Below are 16107 nucleotides of genomic sequence, written 5' to 3' on the forward strand. Positions count from 1 at the left end.
TGAGGACTGAGTACACAGTAGCAGACTTCTCATATAATGCGATATAATCACCTGGCATGACTACACACTATCTGATCCACATGCACACGAGCACGGTAGAGCCCCTATGCGCTCGAGTGCGAGCGCGCACGTGTACGTGTGTGTATGAACAGAAATCGCTGGTAGAATCCAACATTTGAATCCCAGGTGATCATTACTCACTGCTCCTGATATTACTTCAATTCAATCAGTGTCTCGCCGGTGCGATGGCTACCACATAGAGAGAGAGAAAGAGAGAAAGAGAGAGAGACTCACTTACATCAACGCGCGCCGATATTTATATTCAAACATAAGCACATACATCTACGATCAACGTAGAGTCGCGGTATTATACGCGCGGGTGATGAATAGATTCGGTTGTTGATGGAATGCAATTCTCTGCGCATTGACGTTTATTGGTCGATTTTTTCAATCCTCGGCTCGGTTCGAATCGCCATACCGCGTTACGAGTGACTCGCAAAGTCCCGTGATGAAATACTTGGTATTTACACGTATGATCAGTCAATGCCTTGCTGCATCATCCAACGCCTTGCCCCTGTACGTTTTCCCGAAGACGCGTAAGCGCCGAATGCCAGCGAGAACGCTAGCGGATATAGCAGCATCCACGCGGCTGCATCCCGCAGGCATCGCCAAGGACGGCGAATCCATGCCGCCGTTCTCCTCGTAAGAGAAGATGAAGAAGAAAAGGAGGAGTAGGCGGAGTGCAGCGTACGTGGGTATCCGAGTTGAAGGGGACTATCGTAGTAGATAATTCAGCGCGTATCTCGGTAGCCGCTCGCGTCCCTGCGGCGGCACGTTGCGTCGGTCATCACAAAGACAAACCTCTGATGCCGGAGCGTTCCGCATCGCACACAATCATCCCACATGTCGTGTAGGAGCACGCAAGACGGCTACCGAGCGAGCTACTGTTAGAGAGGGAGAGAGAGAAACAAATCGAGCGGTGTAGAATGACAAGAAAGAATAAGTGGAAGAAAGAACGCAACAGAAAAGATGAGCAAGGAAGGAAGAAAAAGGGAGAGAGGGAGAGAGAGAGAGAGAGAGAGGAGACGAGGTAGCAAAGTCGAACAACAAGAATCGAGATTGCTGACGGCCCGCGAGAGGTTGGCGCCATCGCGTGATTACCAATTTGGAATTACCCACTCGCTATGCCGAGGGATGGATGCGAAGGACGAGAACGGATTATCGAGGAAAGGCCGCGATCGTCTCCTGGATCCTTTTATATCCTTTCGCAGCAAAACAAAGTGTATTATTATAGCTATTAATCGTACGACGATATCATCGACCGAGAATTTGCGATTGTTAACAAATGTAAATTCCATTTTCAGATAGAAAATCAAGAGATTCGATTTAAAGCCGATTAAAATTCAAATTGATTTAAATCTATGTCAAACTTGAACAACGATGGGTACTATAAAACGGCGAGCTCGCTGATTTTCGCGGCGGACGATCGCGAAATTTTTGTCGGCGTGGCTGGATAAAATCGATAGATATCAGAAGAGGGAAGCCAGATAGTCGTAGTCGGTAAAGGTAAAATAGAGTCCGCGGATTACGAGGTCACGAGAAGATCCTTCCGCGTGCATTCGCGGTAAGTCGCCGTCTCGCGATGCTGCAACGGTTCGTTTCGCGTCCCAGACATATTGCACCGTGCTCCTGAGCAACGTTAATCGATGTTCCTTCTGTCAGTGACGAATGGGCGTAATCGGTAGAACCGAAACGGACCGTGTGAATTCCCCGTCGAGCACAAAACCGACCTGCCGTTCCCCTTCTTTCTCCTTCTTTCTCCCCTTTTCTCTTTCTCTCGTGCCAATGCCTTTTATCTCTTTGTCTTCTGCGTCTCGGCTCATTCACACAGAAACAGAAAGTAATCATGCTTATGGACCATAACGTTTGATCAATTAGAATTAAATTAGAAAAATCTGAGACTGTTAGCTATATAATACTTGTTTTTGTAATGTTAAATAATAAACGTACTTGCTAATAACGCCTAGAATTCATAGAGTAATGTTTACTGTATGTTAGAATTTTCTTTGTTTTTCAAATATAAAAGAAACAATCGAAATTTTATTTTTTGTTCATCAATGTCTTGCATTCGGCATCTTTGGACATCCGAGATGTCTTATCCGCTTTGTACGACCGGACAACAATGAATTCTGCGGTAAGGACCACGGCTAATGTATTATAAGCGGTCAAATAATCAAAATTACAAGGTTTGCCTGATGATGTTCCCCCAGACATCACCAGAAATAATCACGACTCCACTCGACGATGATGATTTTTATTCGCTGTGATTGGTAAAGTAAACACACTGAAAACTCGCCTGGACAAGTTCTTCTATGATACATTCTCGGTTTTGAAATTATGCGAAAATATTTTGCCGCAATATATTACACATTTAATACTGATATTTGAAAAAATAATATAAAAATCTAATTCTACGATTTATTCAAAATTTTCAAATGTTAATTATATATATGCATATCTTTTTATAATTTTCTCTCAACTCTCGATACTTAAATTGCTACATTTAAATTGTCTTTTCAATAAATCGTTACATGAAAAAATCCGCGCGACGTAAGTTGAATGTTGTTTGTAAAATAAAATATAAAAGAAATACAAATGAAATTGAAGTCGACAGCACGATTTTAACTGGCCTCTATATTTTCTTTTAATAATCTCTTCAAGATTGACCGGGTAAATCCGAGGCGTATACGAAACTGGTGTATCCGAAATTGCGTGGGTAGAGATCAAATTATCGTCTCGCTTCGGGATCTCCGGTACACGGTGTCGCGATTCGCGTCTTCGTTGCTCTCTTTCCCTACTTCTCCTTTAATTTCTTTTTCCCTTCGAATCGAGCACGGCAAGCGAACGACAACGGCAGATTGTTCCTGTCATTCCGACCAGGCGACATTTCCCGACGATCATCCCGGATACCGTGAATGGGCGATGCAATTTCCCCAGACGTCTTCCGAGGCTATGGCGTCGGAAAAACTCCGTGAAATCTCCGGGCAATGCGCGCCCGGCTCGGCGGATAATTGAATTTTAATTTTGTAATTCCTGTCGTGCTGTAGACTGATGTCAATCCTCGAGATATCGGAACTGTCTTGGCCATGCTTGTTACAGCTTTTCAACGTTTAATCTTATTTGTCATATTGTGCCCGTACAGATTAAGGACATCGCAGGAATTCATTCGCTAACTTCGTTAATATCTTCTCTACGCAGCTTTATGTATGTTCGTTTTGTTTTGTGTATGTGTGTCTTTATTACAGCATTTGCAATAAAAATATGTGATCAATATATATATATAAATAAAATATACTATATTGCAGATAATATATAATTTTTATCGAACAGAAATAAGTGACTTTGGCAAATTGAGCAAGAGCTAATATATTTGTTTTTCTTCAGAGTTAATTTAGTGATCTCCCGTGATCGTTGTTTGTATTTCGTTACATTTAATCGCGTCCGGGAAAAAAAAACAGACAGAGAACAATGCGAATTATGGTATTTGTTCGTCCACCGCTCGACGAAGTCCCCAGGGCGCGCAGCTTCTGGGAGCGGATACGACCTTGAATTTATCTGCGCAAATCTGTATAACGGCATGAATAATTATTGAATGCGCGTAACATAAATATGATACGTTACACGGGAACTGGTTATGTACATAAGTGTCGGTGATGCTAAGAGTCGTTTTAAGGTGCATTCATACTCATAGAATACGTTTTATTATTGCGAGAGCAAATATATATGTCTTGCTCCGTTATTATGTATCGCAGAAAATAAATGTAACATTTTATGACGCTTAAATCAACATTTTAAATTTATCATTTTGTTGCATGTTATGCGTATTTAAAAAAATGCATGCTGCACATTAACTTCTGCATCAATATTATTAATACATAGGCATCTCGCGAATGAATTCTTTATATTGTCCAGCGTGGGACACGTATACAAAAGTAGTATAAGAATTTATAGTCGAACGTATTTATAGTCGTGAACGCAGGATATAAACCGGAGAGCGAGAAGCATCGATGGCGGCGAGGAGATGAAGAAAGTTCGACGGTTCGTATATCGGAGGTTCGTGGATTTTAATCAACCGCCGATCTGATGGTGGATTCCGACGGAATTAGCCTTAGCCGTGAGATGGTGCCGAGGCGCCACGGGGGTTCGACACGTACAACAACCGCCGTGGGACGCGCGAGGTGCGCGTGTTGTGGACGCGCGAGAGGTGTACGTTTCTACCTGCTCGGCAGCGATTCCCGCTTCCTCAGCTCTGCAGCTCTCGTCTAACCCCTTTACTTCCCCCTTTCCGCCCCTTGCTAACCCCCGTATTGCCTCGTAACGCGTTTTAGAACTCCCTTTCGAATTCACCGATTTTATGGGCCACCTTCGACGTTTAATGAAGGAATTTTACGAGGCGGGATTTTGTTTTAAAGAGTGTACCGGCCTCGTCGATAATTTTCACATAACGACGAGGCACCATCGTGATTCCAGAGGAGTCGCAGTTAAGGTGCTTTGCCGTGATCGTTTTTGATTATGTCAACTGCAGATACAACACTACAACATGAATGCGCATAGAGATAAAAGATCAGGGCGTGTTAATAAATCAACTAATACAAGAATATATTTTTATTATCACAAACGAAAAAAGTGATATAAAAAAGGAAGTCGATTAATAATAAAGATGAGAAACGCGAGATGGTACTTGAAAAAAAAATCTATTTAAATATATATGATTCGAACAGCATCGTATTCTATGTTCCATTATCTCTGCTCAATCACTAATTACCCTGATTCTACGAGATCGAGGCTTTTCCGGAGTTTACCGCGCAGTAATAGCCTTTCTATTAATAATTCCACGGCGATTTAATTAAAATTCAATTAATCAGCCGTGGGCGGCTGCCGCCTTCGGTCCGCCACTGCCACCCCCGCGACGTAAGTTGCGAAATGAAATATTAATCTGTTGCGTATTAGTTATGGATTTATGTTTGTTACGACGTGTTTGTTATCCAGCCGTTCGTCGAATATGCACGGATACCTGAGGCCGCCTCTGTATATCGAAGAGCAAGGAAGAGGAGAACGTATAGGCAAGAGCAAGAGGATCCTCGGGATGAGGATAGGGGAAAGAGAGGAAAAGAGAGATGCCGGGATACATCCCACCCGCTGATGCGCCACCCGTAGTATCGAGCGGACAAACAAATTGTCTTGTTTTAAAGGCAGCGAGAACAAAACGACGTGGAGAGCGAGCTCTCGCGTACCCGCCACGGTTGCTGCTTTCTCCGTCGCGTCCGTGGTGGCTGCTGATATTTAATACACAATTCTTTACTGCATATTCATCGTATTGGCGTGGAAACCACGGGGGCGCGGCAAGTCGTGTTCTTGGTAGGTAAACTTACACGCGGCCGTAAATACATCCCCGCATCGATATTTTAGCGCGAGAGGCCGAAAAAAAGGGAAACAATCGACGGAGATCAAGCGAATACTTAAGTCCCCTGCGTAAACATTATATGAATATTTTCCGAACAGTATCTCTCGCGATCAAAGTTACTGTGACTCTTTTTAACAAGAGCATATTTAATAAGGTTGTATTCGATGATGTATATAAAAGATGAAAGAGAAGAAAATGATCTGTAATATTACACAAAAAATCCGTAATATTCTTTGAGACAGAAGATAATCTATTGGCTCTGCCTTCAATATTTGTCAAATTTTTGTTAATAGTTCATTTTTTTCGAAAGGATATTTCTGATGCGAATTCGCGCGATTTATCGCAAAAGAATCGAGACGGGAATAGCTTCTATTTAGCAGTTGTCCATAGGTAAGTGCCCTCTTAACAATGCGCACGATAACGGTAGACGAAGCCGACCGACCGACCACCTTTTCCCTCCTCGTCCTCTTTTACGAATCACGGTATTCGACCGGGTGGAGGTGTTCCGGCGGTGGTGATAACACGGCTCGATCCATCACTGCCCGGTGGACGGTGGTCGAAGGTGGTAGGTCGGGTAGTCGAAGGGGGTGGTCGAAGAGTGGTTTAAGGCGGTTTAAGAGAGACGAATGTATATATATATGTATGACGTGTGCGTGAGACTGGACGCAACCGTCTGCTCATATTACCGTTTAAAATATATAGGATGTCTATATGAATATTGCTGCATATCTCATAACGACAATGTTTCATGTTCGAAAAGTTAAAATAAATATTTTAAAAATATAATTTTTAAATACTCTTTCTTCACAACTTCTTAATTATTATAATACACATACGTTACTGCTCTGTAAACTAACTCCAATTAAAATTCTATTAAAATAAAAATCTATCTTAAACACAAAATCTCTCATTTATGTATACATCTAGAAGAGATTTGTTCGCGTAAATTCTCAAGAAATAGTTACTTTTCTTGCATGAAAATTATCGTTGTAAAATATTTCTGCGATAATTTAGAAATACTGTAGAAGGTGTATATTGTATATATGTATAGATATAAGCATGCAAGTAACAAGCACCGATACTGTATAAGTAACGCGGTGAGATGTATCGCGATAATCGATATCCCGAGCACGGCCTCGACCTGAAGTCAAAAACCGATTCAGCAGATTGCATTTGATAAAATTTACGACGCAATATAACGCCTCTTGGAAATTCACGGAGATCGAGTGCAATTGCTTTCAGAAATAAAAAAAAATTAGAATTAAAAATGCCATTTCTGCATAAAATGAGACGGCTGTTTTGCATTTATTCACGAATAAGGAATGCTCAAAAGAATGTTCTCTTATCGCGGAATAAAATGATAAACGAAGTTGCTGCTCGATGTCAAAAGTATTAATGTTTATAACTACGAGTTTTATTGAAGCAATATTTTAGAAATATTTTAATTACTTTTTTATAAATATAATATGCATGCAGATATATTGATATATCTGTTGTGTTCAAAAGTGATGTAGATTTAGAGCACAAAGATTAATTCACGTCTACGATTTTCACGCTGGATACCTCATGGGGTGTGCATAATGAGGGTGACTAAGAAAAATCGGTCGAGAGCCGGACGTATATCTCGACAAGACTTCTTAACATCGTGCAAGCGAAACGGCATGCAAACCAGACCATTCCTATTCGCGAAATTATTTTTTACGAGCGCGTGGTTCGCATAGAAAGAGAGAACACCGTCGCTGATCTTCCGCGATCGCGCGTTATCGCACGACAGTACGTGCACGACAAATCTGTGCAATAACCTCGCACCTCGACGCGGCGTCGCGTAAAATGTGCAAATGTAAGCAACCGACACGAATCGGTACGTAAACCGTTGAGTTACAACCATCGCCAGGTTATAAAGTCCGAGGAGAGACGTTGCGGCGCGTGGGGGAGGTTAAAGTTGAGTAGTGACGTATGTTGGTAAGCGAAAAGGGAGAGGAAAGCCTCTAAGAAGGGGGCAACCCTGGGGTAATATCTCCGAGCCACGCAACTTTTAATATCGAAGGGTGTTTTCTCACCTTCAGCATAACATTAGGCAGCAGATTTTAAATTTAAAGGTCACGGGTTTCGAGCACAACTACAGCCGATATGCTAATGGTATTATATACACCTGCGCGTAGTCGAGCTGATAACTTAGGCTGCGATACATGAGATGCCTTTAGCCTCGACTGCTATACGAGAATTTAAATTAACGATCCACGGACTTTGCGGAGCGAAATAAATTGATATACAGATAAATACTGAATTAAAACACAATATATTTTTCAGTTAGAGCGGGTGTTTCATTGTCAAACCAATAATAAAAATAAAAATAAAATTATATATTAATTTTACAAAGATAAATTCAAGTTGTCACAATTCAACGTTGCTTAACATTACTAAAAAATATATGTATGTTCTTTCAGCATTAATTACAAGGTCGACGAATAAAATTGAGTTTATAATCATGTTGAAAAGACACGTATCGGAAATATGGAACACGATAATAAATCATTATATCGTCATAAAAATATAAATATCGTATATAAAGTTGTGACTCTAAATTATCTGAGACAAACGTAAACGGTGTTTGATACGATTATGAGAGGTTATATAAACGGTTAATATCTTATAATTAAAAACGAACCATGAGTCCGCGATAAGAGTGCACACTGGGGCAGTGCAGTGCGATGACCTATAAGAAAAATCGACATCCCTTGTCGAGCGGTAGTGCTGCTAATCGACCTCCTCTCTCCTTTACGACCATGTCTTGTACAGCTAATCTCAAATAAAGTTTATGCACTACAACTGTATACGTCACGACATCTACGCCTATTAATAGCGATGGCTATGAGTGTACGTCGCGGATCGGCTGTTCAAACAAACGAACCGTGTAAACCCACCCTCGAATGTTAGTCTTGCACAAGTACGTGAAAATAAACCACGCACTAGTCGTAACGCGATTTGGATTGTCTATTAACGTCGGACGGGAAATGTGTAATTCGTCGCCGAGTGTTTTCGAAGTAACTCGAGCAAACTATGAGGGGAAGTGATTATGCTAGAGGCGCGGTGAAAAGATCACTTTGCAGAGAACGGTAGTAATTGAAAGTTGATGAACGGAAGTCAATCGTGATATTCAATAGCATTTGAAATATAAAAAGTGTAGCTAAACATGCTTAATTGGTGATTATAAAATTATTTAAATTTACTAGTATTTAAATTATGATTTAATAATTTTTTGCGCAATTTCTCTATATTCTGATACAATTTTAAAATTTTAGATGCATTGTAAAACATTATGTATCCCGATTACTTTTAAATGCTTCATTATTTATCGATTTAAAAGATGATTCATCATACTCGAAACTTTTTTCTGATACGTCAAATAAAAAAAAATCTACTTAAGCGATGCGTAGTTCTACTCTCGCTAAATTTGTCACCATGCATGAATCCCTTCGGACCGGCTTATAGTATCCAACGATTGATTTACATGAAGTGACTACGCGTATTTATGGTGCTTATTTGTATGCAGAAGACGATAATTAAAAATCCAATGCCCCGGGTCACGGCCTCCGGGGATACAGCGGCAGAAAAAAGTGCATAAAGAAGAAAAGATCGAAGGAGAGAGAAAAAAAGTAAAACAACTCCGATGGAAGGGAGAAACAAGTCCTGGGCCAATTAGGCGCGATCGAAGGGCACCGGTAATTACAAACCCCCCGTTGACTGCATATGCACCGATGAATATTCGTTTCCGCGTGCCATTTTAAATCAGATATCGCACAGATAATGACATCGTACGTGTATCCTTGCATGTTTCTCGACATGAAGGAAGGACGAACGGAATAAGACAACGGTTATTGAAACCTCGATATTTTTTTTAATTAGCATAAAAAATTTTAACAACCACGGAAAATTTCGAAAATTATTGTAGCGATAAGCTTTTTAAAAATTAATAATAACGCGATTCAGAAAATAAGAAATATTAAATATAAATGATCATATCGCGGGACAAACTATACAAGATGAACTGACTTGATATACGTGCGTGGGTTCGGAACAAGCGAGCGTATTCTCGCGGAAAACGCTTTCCATGAGATGACTATACGTGCGTGTCAATTAGTTAAAGGTACGTACATGTGTACCGGCGCGGAGTCTGCCACTCCTAAAATTCATCAACTATTTAATTCTAATTTCCTTCCCTCTGGGAACTTACGTTTTCCTCTCCACCCTGCGCCTTGTTCTGGTTACCGGGGAGGAGAGACGCGGGTGAATCATAAGGGTAGTGCCCTGCTACTATTCCTCCTTCTGTGTTACTCTCTATTCAGAATAGAATATACGATATGCATTCTCCTCGTCAATCTTTGCGACTGAAAAATACACTCGACTTATTTCATTCGCGCTGAAAATTTCTTGGTTTATATCCATATAGAGATCCGTATTATATCCGATAATTAACATTTCTTTAATAATAATTAATATGCATTACATATAGTAAAATGAGTAGGTATTACATTTAACAATAATTAATAATTAAATGCAATACACATATTTTACTATATTAATAATGGTTTTGTGTTATATTTAGTAATAATTTAAAATATTATTATAATTAGTATTAACCACTTTCATGTTAAAAAAATGTATGTTAAATAAAACAAAAATTCGAACTAAATAAAAACGAATCATTCTCGTCATACAATATGTATGTATACCTACATATGTTTCTCTTTCCGATATATTATCCTTAAATCCACTGATGCACTTTAGCCGGGTGAAGTTAACCTTTAATATTAAATTTATTAAATCTTTTTATATGCCTGTCAGCCGAATTAATAATAAATTAATTTTTTAATATAGAAAATGAGAGCATTTTGTTAGCAATTGTTTGAAGTATAATACTTTCGTTTGTTAATTTTTTATCTATAAAAAATTGTTTTAAATTTTAAATAAACCAGTACCCGAATTTAAGATATCTCAAATCCGCTTGCGCAATTTTTTAGAAACGTGTGGAAATGTTAGTAGTGATTTTCGATTCATTTGTAGTTGCACGGTTAGAAATTGTAGTTGTTTAAACAACTCTGGTCAAGAGTGAAATTTGTCAACTTTAAAAGTTTTCAAATCTGCTTTTTCCAATATAAAATTCCATTGCGATTGCTACACACAACTACAAATGTCTAAATCATCTGGAAAGAGCAGATTTGAAAAATCTTTAAAATTGACAAATTTCACTATTGACAATTTTTTAAACAAATGCAATTTTTAAACCGTGCAACTACAAACGAAAAGCGCTGCAAACAACTAAAAACGATTCTGGAAAAGACTGCCTGAGCGGACTTCAAATATATCTTATTTACAGTAAAGTGCTGGTCATTTATTAAATTTTTCTTTTTAATTAATAAAACAAATAAATGAAACAAACAAACGAAATTATTATTATTATAAACAACTACTAACGAACTTAAAAAAGACTGCACAAGCGGATTCGAAATATGTCAAAGTGGGGTGTTGGTTATTAGTGATCTAAACCCTTTAAAAAATAAAAGAACCTGGTTAAAAATATAAAAAAATGTTAATAGAATAGCCCTCCGTGCGAGAATAAAAAATATTGAAAAAACACGTTACCTAACGTCAAGTTAAGATATGATATCTAAATGGGGACTCTGAAATAATGACAAAATTAATTATGCGATTTAAACTCGTTAAAAATTGCAGTGATTTAAAGAAATTGTCAAAAATGATGTTTGTCAATTTTAAAAATTCTTCAAATCTGCTTTTTCCATCAATATAAATATCAATTGCGATTGCTGCAAACAATTACAAAAGTGTCTAAATCTTCTCGAAAAAGCAGATTTGAAAAATTTTTAAGATTGACAAATTTCACTAATGATCATTTTTTTAAATAATTGAAATTTTTAAACCGTGCAACAACGAACGAAACGATAATCAATACATTTAAAAAAGACTGCGCAAACGGATTTGAAATATCTTAAAGTAAGTGCTGGTCATTTATTAAATTTTTCTCTTTTTAATTGATAAAACGAATAAACGAAACGAACAAGGAATTATTGTTACAACTACTAATGATTCTAAATAAAACTGCGCAAGCGGATTTGCGAGATATCTTAATATGGGGTGCTAGTCATTTTTTTAATTTTTCAAACTTTTTTATTGATAAAACTACAAACATAATGCTATATAATTTTCTGTATTAAAAAATTAATTTTTAAAAAGTGATGTATTAAATGGACATAGATCGCGCATACCTATGCAAATATCGAGGCATGCACATACAGTCGATGTATTCGTTCAGCTTTAAGTTAGGCATACGCATATAAGACTATGCACTCCGTCTATAATAAAGTAGCGGTGTGCCCGTGATATATCGTATACATGTATAACGTCGAGCAATCCGTCGTAGCACGGAAACCGGGCTGTAAGTAATTAGGAGCCGGGTGTGGATTGAGCTAAGGCAAATATCATGGACCTCGCGTATTCGCGAATACATGCACGAATGCGTTTCGGCGGACGCGATATGGACCAGTTCGGTCTGTATATTTACATGTGTACACATAAGTAGGTACACGTATATGTATAAGTGCACGAAACGCATAATTGCATACATATATTCGGGTTGACTTAATCGTCGACCAGGGTATATTATACAACTAATTTCGTTCGTATTGCATTATAGAGATTTCCTGTTGACGAATATACAGTCGCTTTTTTAAATATTTATTTATAAAAAAATCGCATGTACAACATTTTTTTTATTTGACACATCAGAAAAAAGTTTTGAGTATGATAATTCATTTTTTAAATCGATAAATAATAAGGCATATTAAAATCGTCTTTGGTCTTTATGATAAATTTCTTGATTCTTGGCACAACACAAGTTTAGCCGAGCGAATAATTGATGAATACGCAATTTCACGTACGCGCATATATGGTACATCTATTAAATATTAGCTCACTCCAGTTTCCTTTTTCTCCCCTATCATTCGACTCCGTCTACAGTCGACAGCGGCCGTGCTCGCATTATCGATATTAAAGGAAGATACCCGTCTGGAGCGTACCTGACCGTGTCGCGCCGAGAGGATTAATTAACTCGAGCGCACGACATCAAGAGTGGAAACGTGGCGTTTGTTCCCTCTCCCTCTTTCTCCACCTTCTATTCCGATAGTTACTAGCGCTGGCTTCCGTTCTGCCAGGATAACGTGTATCTCGTGAAATTCTGTCGCGATTTTCACAATGGCGAACGAAGCGCGCCGGTTCGATATCGAGGAGCCAGCCCGTCCGCGCGAGGACCGTTCGCTCGCGTGAAAGAGGTCGGCGAATAAACCGGAGGAGATAGAGGCAGATTTATTGTTCCCCAGGACAAAGTCTCTTAAGAGCATCCTAAAATATTGCAATACTCGTTTCCTGCGAATATAGTCCGTGAGCCGAAACACCCATAAGGGATACCGTTTCACAGTGCGCGGCATTTCTACATTTTCTCGATAAGGTCGTCGCATCGAACGACAAAAATCTTTGTTTGTTTGAAGCATTGTCATCTCGAATGCTGAGATCAACAATGCATTTTATTTCAGTGCATAAATATATTAGACATTACTTATTTCAGATTTAATATTATAATTAATTTTGTCTTATTGTATAGAAAAATTTAATGAATTTTTGATGGCTATTCCACGTGAACATTTGGTTAAAGCCGACATTATTCGATAAATGATATATGTATATATGTGTATACGAATATTTAATTATACCTGAGTACTCTTATGGCACGGTGCAAAGTCGCTACGCCGACAGATAAAAATAATAAAAGAGAACAAATTGAAATGTCGCGGGAGAGAAAATTAGATGGAAACGAGGCCGGAGTGGTACGTGCGCAAACCGTGTTGTTTTCCAGAGAATGGAAGATGGACCAATCGAGATAATGAGATAGCGATGCGCTGCCGATTTTCCGAGGGTTTGGGAGTGCGACTAGTTACCGAGCAACCGAAGATAAAGAATGGTACGGATAGAGGGAAACGGAGCAATGTACGGAAAAGAGAGGATATCAGCGACGAAAACCAGCTGAGAGAGAACGCGATAGGCAAAAGCAGAAGGGCGACTCAAAGAGGACCCTGGGCGGAGGACGCGGGCGAGAGAGAATACCAGAGGCATTATCCTTTAATCAAATACATTATACAGAATTTATCGCGGCCCGTGAATTAATTAAATGCCGAAGGATAAATTCTCGCCGCTCTAAAGCTGAGTGCCTACATGAAATTTAACATTCAATAAAATAAATCGCGCGTCCCTTCCTTTTTCTCATGAATCGCTCGCCTGCTCCTCATCCTGCTGAAACTTTGGTCACCCTTCCGTATCCTGTGTACGTCTCTCTCTCAATGATCCCCCCGATTATTTTATATCGCTCGGTAAATCATTATATCGGCGAGAAACGCGAGAATTTATCAGAGTATCTATTATGTACCCGTCTATTATAATTTGTGTGAAATAATAATGTAAATAGCTGTACTAGTACATACATATACATCAATACAATAGATCTACAGAAATCATTTCTCTTTTAAGAAGAAAAGAAATAACTTTTGCGGCCAGTTCCGCCGGTCAAGTTTACAATTATATGTTAGAAAAAAACGAGAAGCTTAAGTAGAAAATAAGTACGACACGAACAAACCGCGATCAACACTGTTGGTTTTAAATTCCTTCATTAAAATCATAATTTTCATTAATTTGAATAGCCTATATATAGAAAGCAACAGAATTAAGAACATTTATCACATATTTTTGTTAATATATCCTGTGCAATAATTTTATCACTGCACAAATAAATACTGCAATTCATAAAAGTTCATAAAAAATTATTGAAAATTTTAGTATTATAGTAGGTATAATCAAATTTCGCAAAATTCTTAAATTTGTTTATCAATCTTATTATTACAACTTTTAAATATGATAATTGTGAATTTCTCTCGATGAATGTATATTTATATTTTTATTTTCTAATAACATTTATATTGTTATAAAATAAAGAGATGAGAAATAAATATTTCTCATAATAATAAATATCATTTGTAATGCATTTTAAATTTGGGTACTATTTTAATTTTTAACTAATTATAGTGATAATTTTATTATCTTGAATATATAAAAAGATTTTACAATTTCTCAGTATATGATATTCTATTGATTTCGATACATAGGCTCGCTCAGTTTTATGAGCATCCAGTATTCTAAGGTCAAATTATCAGCATGGCTTGCGTGCCTACGCGGGTCGACAAAACAATCAGCTTCGTGTAGCACTACGCGAGAGGCGGAATAGAGGGTGGCTCGACGTAGCGGCGATTGCTCTTAGGAACGTAAGGGGGAACAAAGGTGGGAAGGTGGGCGACGTTACTCGTCCGGGGGTTGCCACTGCGAAGGCACGAAAACACCGACTCCTACATCCATCATTGTTCCTCGGCTGAAGACTGATAGGGCGCCATTATCTTCGAACTCATTACGATCCCCTATTGATAAAGGTACGATTACGCCGCGGGGTTAATCCGGGCTGGCCCCGACCTCCAATTCGGAAATTGGAATTTCTGGCTCTGCCAGGAGGACGTCAGGTCGCTTGAAAGATCCTCGTGCCGAGCTCCGACGTTTGGAGCGCCGGTTTATATCGACTACTATACCTTCGCCTTCGCGCGATTTCGATGTTTTTCTTAGATACTGCCTCTTTTTTTTATGCTACTCTGTAAATCACGACCCTCGGAACGCGATTCATGTTGTAATTACGTAGTTGCCGATTAGAAAATGCAGGTTGGAAATGCGCGAGTACTTAAAATGGTTCTTTAAATATATAGCCAACCACTACCTACTACGGTCTCAGATCCTGTACGCGATTTTCGAGCTATTTTCGTTTAGGTTCTCTGTTTTTCAATGCTCCAATTTAAAAGTCAAATGTTTCACCCAAAACTAACGTTGCCTATGTTCGGTTGAAGGCAAAGAAAACTATTATTATTCCATAATAACATAGTTTGAATCTTTTCGTTTTTTTACTGACAAGGTTTCGTTTCCCTTCTTTTTCAAAAAAAGAGCTCTCTTTTTCTCCTTCTTTCTGTTTCTTTGATTTTCATTTCTGTAAGCTTGTCTCAAGAAAAAAAAATAACAATTCTTGAAATCTGTAAATATTCAATAATTATCAGAGATGTAATTACAAACCATATATCATTATTTAAAATTTAAAATAGTTTGTCAAATTTTTTAAAACATAATTTTTTTCTATATACATTTAAAATTAGATTTTGTAAATTAAAAGCGAATAAACAATGTGCAAAGATCTTTTTGTCTTTAAATTAATTTTGCGATCGGATCTCGGTTACTTTCGTGACGACTTTCGATTTCTTTCACGGCTTGTTCTTCTTCTTTTCTTTATTTCATGTAGAGAGCTTGCCCTTTCGTTCGTTCGCTTCTTCTTTTCAGTTAGAGTCGAGTTTCGCCCCGCGATGCGCATTTAGCGGTGCCTCTATTAAGTTTATGACACGACTTCGAGTAGGTTCCGATGTTTGAGAGATAACAACTACGGGCTTTATAACGTCGTCGTCGAGTGAAGGAATAACGAGTGAGAGATGCAAATA

The sequence above is a fragment of the Nylanderia fulva genome, unplaced genomic scaffold, assembly GCF_048542155.1.
Source record: "Nylanderia fulva isolate GAGA-0341 unplaced genomic scaffold, ASM4854215v1 Scaffold10, whole genome shotgun sequence".
NCBI lineage: Eukaryota > Metazoa > Arthropoda > Insecta > Hymenoptera > Formicidae > Nylanderia > Nylanderia fulva.